Source organism: Artemia sp. Qi Xiang Cuo, chromosome 5, assembly GCF_049724085.1.
Source record: "Artemia sp. Qi Xiang Cuo chromosome 5, ASM4972408v1, whole genome shotgun sequence".
Classification (NCBI taxonomy): domain Eukaryota; kingdom Metazoa; phylum Arthropoda; class Branchiopoda; order Anostraca; family Artemiidae; genus Artemia; species Artemia sp. Qi Xiang Cuo.
The window spans coordinates 16,939,731-16,947,229 of record NC_142798.1 but is presented as its reverse complement, the minus strand read 5'-3'; the positions used below and the strand labels follow the sequence as shown (position 1 = coordinate 16,947,229).

The 7,499-nt window shown below is 38.2% G+C and overlaps 1 long non-coding RNA gene across 1 annotated transcript in view; it reads right to left on the bottom strand.

Moving 5' to 3' along the window:
* Positions 1-6,877: 6,877 nt before the first annotated feature.
* The window catches only part of LOC148951873 (uncharacterized), a 36,703-nt gene continuing 36,081 nt past the window's right edge, over positions 6,878-7,499 (bottom strand). Inside the window, exon 3 of the long non-coding RNA XR_016141777.1 lies at positions 6,878-6,910. This is a non-coding gene — a long non-coding RNA (uncharacterized LOC148951873). The remainder of the gene's footprint in view (positions 6,911-7,499) is intronic.

Sequence of the window (7,499 nt, the reverse complement as noted above, 5' to 3'; positions counted from 1 at the left end):
TGTGTGTGTGTGTGTGTGTGTGTGTGAATGTCAGTTTTTGTGTGCATTTTTAGGTTTGTGTGTGTGTGTTTGGGGATCTGTGTTGATTTCTGTGTGGTCTTGTTTGTTTGTATGTGGGTGTGTGTTTATGCGTGTGTTCGTTTTTGGTCGTGTGTATGTGTTTGTTTGTGAGTTTTTGTGTGTGTGTGTGTGTGTGTGTGTAATTGTTAGTGTGTGTGTTTATTTGTTTGCTTGTGTGTTTAAGTTTTGTGTGTGTGTGTTTGTGTGTGTAATTTTTTGTGTGTGTGATTTTTTGTGAGTGTGTGTGTAAGTTTTTGAGTATGGGTGTAAGTTTTTGTGTGTGTGTGTGTGTTAGTTTTTGTGTGTCTAATATTTTTGTTGTTTAAGTTTTTTAGAGTGTGTGTATTTGTTATTGTTTGTTTGTATTTGTTTTTGTGTGAATGTTAGTGTTATTTTGCTTGTGTAAGTTTTTTTTTGTGTGTGTGTGTGTGTGTGTAATTTTGTGTTTGTGTGTTTTTGTTTTTTGGTGTGTGTGTGTAAGTTTTAGTGTGTGTGTGTGTTAGTTTTTGTGTGTGTTTGTTAGTTTTTGTTCGGGTGTGTATGTTTTGTGTGTGTGTGTAAGTTTTTGTGTGTCTAAGCTATTGTGTGTGGATATAAGTTTTTTGTGTGTTTGTGTAAGTTTGTGTGTGTGTGTGTGTGTGTGTTTGAGTTTATTTATGTATGTGTGTGTGTGTTAGTTTTTGTGTGTGTGTGTGTAATTTTGTGTGTGTGTGTGTGTGTGTTAGTTTTTGTGTGTGTAAGTTTTTGAGTGTGTGTGTAATTTTTCGTGTGTGTTTGTGTGTGTTTTTTTTGTGTGTGTTTGTGTGTGTGTGTGTGTGTATGTGCGTGTGTGTTTTTGTGTGTGTGTGTTTGTTTTTGTGTGTGTGTGTAAGTTTGTGTGTGTGTGTGTGTGTGTAAGTTTTTGTGTGTCTAGCTTTTGTGTGTGTTAGTTTTGTCGTGTGTGTGTGTAAGTTTTGACGTGTGTGTGTGTATGATTGTGTGTGCATTTATGTTTTCTTGTAGTTGTGTTATTTTTTTTGTGTGTGTGTGTTTGTTTTTAAGTTTTTGTGTGTGTGTGTAATTGTTGTCGTGTGTGTGTAAGTTATTGTGAGTGTGTGTGTGTAAGTGTTTGTGTGTGTGTGTAAGTTTTGTGTGTGTGTGTAAGTTTTTGTGTGTGTGTGTAAGTTTTTGTGTGTCTATGCTTTTGTGTGTGGATATAAGTTTTTTGTGTGTTTGTGTAAGTTTGTGTGTGTGTGTGTGTGTGTGTGTGTGTATGTGTGTGTGTGTATTTTTTTGTTTTTTTAAGTTTTTTGTGTGTGTTTTTGTAAGTTTTTGTATGTGTGTGTGTGTGTGTGTGTGTTTTTGTGTGTAAGTTTTGGCGTGTGTGTGTTAGTTTTGGTGTGTGTGTGTGTTAGTTTTGTGTGTGTGTTTGTGTGTGTGTATTTTTTGTGCGTGTGTGTGTGTGTGTTTTTGTTTATGTATTTTTGTGTGTGTGGGTGTATGTGTTGTTTTGTTTTTTAGTTTTGGCGGGTCTGTTTGTTATTTATTTTTTTGGTCTTTTTTTTTTTTGTTTTTTTTTTTTTGTGTTTTTTTGTTTATTTTTTTTTGTGTTTTTTTTTTTTTTCGTGTGTGTGTGTGAGTTTTAATTTTTGTGTGTGTGTGTAATTTTTTTTTGTGTTTGTGTGTTTAAGTTTTTGTGTTAATGTATTTTTTTGTGTTCTTTTTTGTTTTCGTGTGCTTGTGTTAGTTTTTGTTTGTGTGTGTGTGTGTGTGTAAGTTTGTGTGTGTTTGTGTGTGTGTAAGGTTTGGCGTGTGTGTGTAAGTTTTCGTGTGTGTGTGTGTGTGTGTATGTTTTCGTGTGCATGTGTTAGTTTTTGTGTGTGTAAGTTTTGGGGTGTTTGTGTGTAAGTTTTAGTGTGTGTATGTGTTAGTTTTGTGTGTGTGTTTGTGTTTGTTAGTTTTTGTGCGTGTGTGTGTGAGTTTTTTTGTGTTCTTGTGTTAGTTTTTTTGTGTGTGTGTGTGTGTGTTTGTGTTTTTGTGTTTGTGTGTGTTTGTGTGTGTGTGTAAGTTTTTGTGTGTGTGTTCTTTTTTGTGTGTGTGTGTTTGTTATAGTGTGTGGGTGTGTGTAATTTTTGTGCGTGTTTGTGTGTGTGTAAGTTTTTGTGTGCATTTAAGTTTTTGTGTGCATGTAAGTTTTTGTGTGCTTCCCAAATCATGAGTTTCAGACAACACACTCCTATGAGTGGCTAAGAAATCTAGGTCAGAAAAGTCAAAAATAGCAAATTAACCATCCCGAATCATAGGTTTCAGTCAACACACACCTACGAATGGCAATGAAATCCTGCTCAGAAAAGTCAAAAAATATCAAACTAGTCATCCCAAACTATATGTTTCAGACAACAAACACCTATGAAAGGCTAAGAAATCCAGCTCAGAAAAGTCAAAAGTAGCAATCCATCCACCCCAAATCATAGGTTTCAGACACTACACACCTATGAAAGACTAAGAAATCCAACTCAGAAAAGCCTGAAATAGCAACCCACACATCCCAAATCATAGGTTTCAGACACCTCACACCTACGAAAGACTAAGAAATCCGGTTATGAAAAGTCGGAAATAGCAAATTACACATCCCAAACAATTGCTTTCAGACAACATTCACCTACGAAATACTAGAAAACCTTAGCTCAGAAAAGCCTGAAATAGCAAACTACACATCCCAAATCATAATGTTCTGACAACACATACCTATGAAAGGCTAAGAAACCTAGCTCAGAAAAGTCGAAAATAGCAAACTACACATCCCAAATCATAGGTTTCAGACACTACACACCTATGAAAGACTAAGAAATCCAACTCAGAAAAGCCCGAAATAGTAATTTACATATCCCAAATCATAAGTTTCAGACAGCATTCACCTACGAAATACTAGAAAACCTTAGCTCAGAAAAGTCTGAAATAGCCATCTACTCATCCCAAACTCGAAGTTTCAGACAACAAACACCTATGAGTGACTAAGAATCCTAGCTCTGAAAAGTCCAAAAAGCAAACTATACCTCTCAAATCATAATTTTCTGAAAGGACACACCTATGATAGGCTAAGAAATCTAGCTCAGAAAAGTCAAAAATAGCAAATTAACCATCCCAAATCATAGGTTTCACTGAACACACACCTACGAAAGGCTAAGAAATCCAGCTCAGAAAAGTCAAAAAAATAGCAACCCACACACCCCAAATCATAGGTTTCAGACACCACACACCTACGAAAGACTAAGAAATCCGGTTATGAAAAGTCGGAAATAGCAAATTACATATCCCAAATCATAGGTTTCAGACAACACTCACCTATGAACGGCTAAGAAACCTAGCTCAGAAAAGTCAAAAATAGCAAACTAGTCATCCCAAACTATAGGTTTCAGACAACAAACACCTATGAAAGGCTAAGAAATCCAGCTCAGAAAAGTCAAAAGTAGCAATCCATCCATCCCAAATCATAGGTTTCATAGAACACACGCCTATGAAAGACTAAGAAATCCAGCTCAGAAAGGTCAAAAATAGCAAACTACATCTCCCAAATCATCGGTTTCAGTCAACACACACCAACGAAAGACTAAGAAACCTAGCTCAGAAAAGTCGGAAATAGCAAATTACACATCCCAAACTATTGGTTTCAGACAACATTCACCTACGAAATACTAGAAAACCTTAGCTCAGAAAGGTCTGAAATAGCAAACTATACATCCCAAATCATAATTTTCTGACAACGCATACCTATGAAAGACTAAGAAATCCAGCTCAGAAAAGTCGAAAATAGCAAACTACACATTCCAAATCATAGGTTTCAGACACCACTCACCTATGAAAGACTAAGAAATCCAACTCAGAAAAGTCAAAAATAACAAACTACATATCCCAAATCATAAGTTTCACTCAACACACATCAACGAAAGGCTAAGAAACCTAGCTCATAAAAGCCTGAAATAGCAAACTACTCATCCCAAACTATTGGTTTCAGACAAAATTCACCTAGGAAATACTAGGAAACCTTAGCTCAGAAAAGCCTGAAGTAGCAAACTACACATCCCACATCATAGGTTTCAGACAACACACATCAACGAACGAGGGGTGCTCGGGGAGAGCCTTTGTGGGTCTGTGGGTCCCTTGAGGGTCGGTGGTCCTTGGGGAGCTGGGGGGGGGCCTTTGGGGCCCGGGGGATGGGCTTTGGGGTCCGGGGATGTCATTTGGGGGTCTGGGTGGGCCTTTGGGCGCCGGGGGGGGGGTCTTTGGGTGCCTGGGGGACATTTGGGGACCGGTGGAGGGCCTTTGGGACCCCGTTGGTCCTTTGGGAGCTTTATGGTCCTTTGGGGGGCCCGCGGATGGCATTTGGGGGTCTGGGTGGGCCTTTGGGGTGCCGGTGGCCCTTTGGGAGCTTGGGGGCCTTTGGGGACCGGAGGGGCAATGGGGGGCCTGGGGGAGGGCTTTTGGGACCCCGTTGGTCCTTTGGGAGCTCGATGGGCCTTTGGTGACCGGAGGAGGACCTTTGGGGCCCAGGGAGGGCCGTTGGGGCACAGGGAGGGACGGTGGGGGTCCGGAGGGGCAGTTGAGGACCGGTGGAGGGCCTTTGGGACCCCGTTGGTCCTTTGGGAGCTAGATGGGCCTTTGGGGACCGGAGGAGGGCCTTTGGGGGCACAGGGAGGGCCTTTGGGGCACAGGGAGGGCCTTTGGGTGTCTGGGTGACATTTGGGGACCGGTGGATGGCCTTTGGGACCCCGTTGGTCCTTTGGGTGCGCGATGGAGCTTGGGGGGGTCCGGGGATGGTCTTTGGGGGTCTGGGTGGGCCTTTGGGGGCGCCGATGGCCCTTTGGGAGTTTGGGGGGCTTTGAGGACCGGGGGCTGCCTTCGGGGTTGGGGTAGGAGGATTGGAACCCTTTGGGGTTGGGGTAGAGGACCTCGCAACACTGTTCAAATAGAACTTGTTTACTATAACGACCACAGAGTTTCACCATTAAATTCTCTTCTAAAATCTCTTCAAAAATCTTCTTTTAAAATGTCTCTATCTGTTTCGCCGAAATAGTTCCATAACCTGTCTAAAACGGTTTCGCCCAAATAATCCCTAAACGCAAATTCAGCGTGTTCCTTTGTTATTGGCATCTCTGTGCTAATGCATTTCAAATTAATATGAAACCTTCTCACGCGCTAACACAATTCATCGCTAAGATGTTTCTTGCCTAATTGTTTCCATGGCCTTTGGTTATTAATATCATTTGGAGTTCGACCAGTAGAACTGTTCCCGAGGCACAGACATTAATGATTTTGGATCTATTCCTTGAGAAATGTTACTAGGCGCAAATTTTTAAAGACTGACAGATGATGTCAGTGTCGCGCGCTAAAACAATTCATCGCTAAGATGTTTCTTGCCTAATTGTTTCCATGGCCTTTGGTTATTAATATCCTTTGGAGTTCGACCAGTAGAACTGTTCCCGAGGCAAAGACATTAATGAGTTTGGATCTATTCCTGGAGAAATGTTTCTAGGCGAAAATTTTTAAAGTCTGACAGATGAGGTCATTGATTGATTGATCTGTCAAGAAAGGGAAAATTAATTTGTTGTTTCTAAGGGGAATTATTGAGTCACGATAGGTGAATTGAGGTCGACAGCACAGGTGCTACTCGTGACAGGACCACGTGGTTTATTGTTTTCCAAGTGAGAAAGTTCCTGTTTTTCCAAATTCTCAATGACAAAAACCATAAAACATACATAAATTGCTGTTGACATCCATGAAAGTGAGAAAGTTTCTGTTTTTCAAATTCTCACTGACAAAAACCATAAAAACATCAAAATTCCTGGTTTTTCAAGTGAGAAAGTTTCTGTTTTTTCATTCTCAGTGAGAAAACCATAAACCACGTGGTTCTATGAAAGTGAGAAAGTTTCTGTTTTTCCATTCTCACTGACAAAAACCATAAAAACATCAAAATTCCTGGTTTTTCAAGTGAGAAAGTTTCTGTTTTTTCATTCTCACTGAGAAAACCATAAACCACGTGGTCATGTTCGGAGTCAATAAGGCCCTTCTACTCTCAAAACGAGCAGAAATTAACATGAGTAGAGCTAAAAACCCCTATGCCTTCCCAAGGCCAGAACATAATTGGCACTTTACTGAAAAAAGCTACAAATGAATGTTAATTGTCAGTATAATATACATATAATGATATTTAGCAATCAAAATATTAATATGATTTGATTTATTAAAGTTATGAAAGTGAAAACATTTATATTTTTTTTAGTAAAGTGCAAATCATGTTCTGGTCTTGGGATGGCATAGTTTCGAGCCCTACTCATGTTAATTTCTGCTCGTTTTGAGTTTGACTCGGTTATTTATTGTAATTTCTATTCGTTGTGGGTTTCATTTACTTATCGATGCTGATTTGTGGTAGTTTCACGCTTGGTAGATTATTTTATTTTATTTTTTGCTCATTTTTGGTTTAATGGAGTTCTTTACTTTTCTTTGAAAAACTTATTTTCGTGGGAAAAGTTTTTTAAATTAATAATCATACAAGATCGGGAACGGGTTTTGTTCGAACGGAAATTTTAAAAGTTATTGTTGAACTCAATTTCTCTATAACTATTTACGGTATAAAGTTTTTGTCAAAACGTTCAAGAAAAACAAACTAATATATGGTAAATTCTTTGATGGAGCCATATATGCATAAACGCAGTTGTGTGGGCGTAAATAAGTAGCAGTTTTCTAACCATCTTTGCTTTAGAAAATCGTTATAGAGAAGCGGAGTTCGACCATAACCTCATCTAAAGAGGAAACTTCTATTTAAAAAGAGATTAGGGGATCATGATCTTCGATAATGACCACGAAAAACAAACTGTAAAATCCGTCTAAATTGAGATAAGATAATTCTCAATTTTGAAAACGACACTAAAAAAAAATAAACGCTGAATTTAAACTTTTCGTCAATATAAAATAAGGAAGTATTTATGTAAAATTTTTATACGTGTATATAGAAAATATTAAAAATTAATATTTACGAATTGGCACATAGAGCTTATGTACTAGCTATGAATAGTATCGTTTGATTTTTTAATTTAGTTTAATTAAAATTGTTAAATTATTTTGTTTTAAATTAATTTATTTTTTGTTTGGACTGTATGATTCATTTTTCTCTTTTACATATTAACAGGTTTTTTTTATGAAGACTATAAGAAAAGCTGCTTGGCCCTTACGTTTCCAAACTGTGTGATTTGGGAAAACGTAATTCGATCTAGCATTTAATTTGCAGAAAAAACTTTGAAAAGCGCTAGCATGATGCAAAAAATTTGGTACTCCCCTTACCATATCTTACATAAGAGTGTAAATCTATTTGCTGATGATAAACTTATATTATTGCTCCAAAATAATCAGCAAAATCCTACGAACGGCTTCTAAACCTCATAGAGGTAATCAGTTTTTCGAAA